This window comes from Branchiostoma lanceolatum, chromosome 11 (assembly GCF_035083965.1).
Source record: "Branchiostoma lanceolatum isolate klBraLanc5 chromosome 11, klBraLanc5.hap2, whole genome shotgun sequence".
In the NCBI taxonomy this organism is placed as follows: domain Eukaryota; kingdom Metazoa; phylum Chordata; class Leptocardii; order Amphioxiformes; family Branchiostomatidae; genus Branchiostoma; species Branchiostoma lanceolatum.
In genome coordinates this window covers 9,873,008-9,876,348 of record NC_089732.1, presented here as the reverse complement: position 1 = coordinate 9,876,348, position 3,341 = coordinate 9,873,008, and positions in this window count along the sequence as shown.

Here is a 3,341-nt window from a genome sequence, read left to right as displayed (position 1 = left end):
TTCGGCCTGGCGAGAAACAACAAGGCACACCAAGGGTAAGGCTACATCACGCAATCTGCATTCAAACAAGGGTTTACGGAAAAGGCCGGGTAGACCTGGTAGACTGACGTGATACTGTGAATGCATTTAAGTTCGCGTGGGTTTTATTTCGCGCTAAGGCGAAACTGGAGTGTTTGCGGTGGTTCTTGTTTCTTTCTGACTTACAGTTAAAAAGGTTTTGAAAAGTTGCTTCAGATACATGATATATATGTGTATGGCATGAATGGCAGGTAAAATGAGAATAGAACTGAGAACTTTAAAGTAACACGCTAAACCCCATGTACGTTCAACAACAGGTACATACTGCAAAACGACACTGAATACATAATGTTAAGTGAACATTTGCACACTCAATGCTACATTGCTACTCTGTTGATTTAGCCTATTTAGGGAGGTACGATAAAGTACGATATCTTACCTTTCTGCACAGTTGAAGAGGACATCTTCTCTGCACAGCCAGTCTGATAACTGTGAGGTCTGGGCGTCGGGCTTTTATGCATGTACAAGTCTTCAGATATGTAAATGAAAGTCCGATCTATGTACTTATCTCACATCTGTTAAACGTCTTAAGAATGTGTGTACTGACGTCATGACACGTACAGTCTAGCCTGCACTGAGGAAGCTACATTGATTCTTCATAATAAGCTACCTTCATGTTGCGAACAATTAGCGGATTATGTACGGTGCCCTAATTGTCGAAAAGATTCAATCAAGCCTTGTAATTTCACTTTCTCCGACATATTATTCACTTTCTCTTTAGACTCTATAATTACTATTATCATCGTAATCGGCAGACCATAGCCAGACGTCTTCCTACATGTGGGTGAAGGACGAATGCGGAAAGGGAAAACGTAAGATTCTGCGAGGATCCACCATCTTAGTCGAAGGGTAATCGGTTAGAATAGTATTGTCAAGTCGTGTGTGGTTTCAGGGTATGAAGACTTTGAAAATGCTTTAAAAATTCGGTTCTTGCTACTCAGTACTACTATACAACATGTAACATCCGTGTATACAATCGGATATCGTAGAATTACTCACATCAGCATGCACTAGAAAATAATAGTATGTAAGATTCTGCGAGGATCCACCATAAGGTCCAAGGGGTCTGGTGAATCGGTTAGAATAGTATTGCCACATCGTGTGTGGTTTCAGGGTATGTAATTCTTTAAGAAAAGGATCTTTGTCGCTATACAATACGTAACATCCGTGTACAATCGGATATCGTAGAATCACTCACATCAGCACGCACTAGAAAATATTAGCATGTCACCGGACATAGGCAAATACACGCGAGGCCGTGTTCGCGTATATATATAAAAAGACGATATCCCATACTTTGGTAAATAATAAATAGTTGTGTACAAAAAGAAAATGGATCGTTTTCCATGCGCGTTGATTTGATGCAACGTTGACCAAGTATCTACCAGATACCATATGCGCATTACGATCTGGGTACGTGATACACATGTCCATAATACACCCCATGACGGCGGAACAACTAAATCCAGCTCATCAAACGGTTCCCCTGTGCTTAAGTTATGAAATGAAAGCAAATATTGTCCACATATATCCTTAACCAGCTCATAACGGAGAAAAAGTGATGTGTACATAAATATAGGTGGCGCTTCGACTGGCGTGACATGAGTTCCACGCCCGCACTTAAAGATCAGTCATTTTTATGTCAAGAAGTGTTTTCAAAAGTCTGAATGGTAATTAGAAATGTGTGTGAAGAATTCGGGACTAGTTTGTGAGCGTTTTCATTAACATTACGTCTAGTGTATTATGCGTTTTCACATTTTTACAAGAATCAACGACATACCCCACCAGAGCCTAATCTGCAGTACCGCTGCCGGCCGCGACCCGAAAAGTATCTAAGACGACCGTCAAATTGCAAAATTTCCGTGTTTTCGGGAATTGGGAAATTGCGAAAGACTCGCAAAGGGGTTTGCGTTTATTGGGCTCATTTGACCTTGATTTTGAAAATATGACCATTCAAAATCACAAATCACGACATTTAAGACATTTCCCAAACAACACAATTGGGTATTGGGTCATGAATGATATGTTTCCTTTGCATTTACCAATAGACGTGGTAGAGCGTAATTTGTCACATTCTGAAGGGCTACCATGTCCAAATTTCAGTTATCTTATTGTGCAAAAAGAAGATGTTGAACGGATGCAGTGCTGTTTTGTCTGCTTGTCTGTCAGTAGATCCAATTTACCTTTCAAAATGCCGTAATGTATGTGGGTTACTTAACGATGCAATATAGCCGTGGGCGCCGGGGGAGCTGTTTGATGGGCTCTTGGCTAAAAGAACAGTCATTAGTCTAAGAGTAGGTTCTGAAGTTATTTTGTTAAACTGTTTTCTCAAGGACATTATATAATGTCCTTGGTTTTCTATAGCATTCCAACACTCCTCTTGATTAAAAGAGCAATGATAAAGGGCCTAGTGTCTGATATATGAAGTACTGTGTGTTCCAGTATCTTCATAACCTCCGTAATCACATAGATGGGAAAATGATACTGCCTACATATATCTATTTTATCTTTTTCCGTTCGCATGCATTAGTTTGGGGGGGGGGGGGTCCAGACGCCATATCATCCATAAAATCAAGTCAAAGTGGCCTTCTGTGCTGTTGAATTTGCAATGATGAATATTGTTATAACGATTGGGAATACTTTAGTAGTCAGAGCTTTTGTCAAAATTGTAGCACAGAATGAAGGTAGAACAAAATGATGAAATGATAGGACTGCACCGATTTTCTATTTTTCTATTTTCCATTCACAACTGGAGCTTATTGTGTGAACTGAGTTTGAAGCGAAATGACGGTTAACGAATTCCGTGCACTGAGGTGTCCTACTTGTTATATGACAGAAACTGGAGTCTGATTAAAAGTGGGTGCAATGCTACTATTATCATAATTCATCAATGTGAATTTGGTATTCTCGCTTTGATAAAAAAACGTCACAATTGTTGATGTGATACACACGTATGTATTGTACGATGTATTGGTGCAATTTTGTTAAACATTTGGCTGTTTCTATAATGGAATGCCGAAAATGTGCATATACTTATGTTGCTTAGACCACAAGTAAAACTTAGACCACAAGTAAAGCCATGTTGGTACGTTGTTTCTTGTCCATTAATAAGTATTTTTTAGCGATCTGCTTGCAAAAATGAATGACTTTCAAAGATGTCCTGTTTCTGGGCATTGTTGAAAAAAAGCAATAACGTAGCATTACATGATAAATAACAGAAGCAGTTGAAATTTAAAACAAAATTGTGTGTATTATGCTTTTCG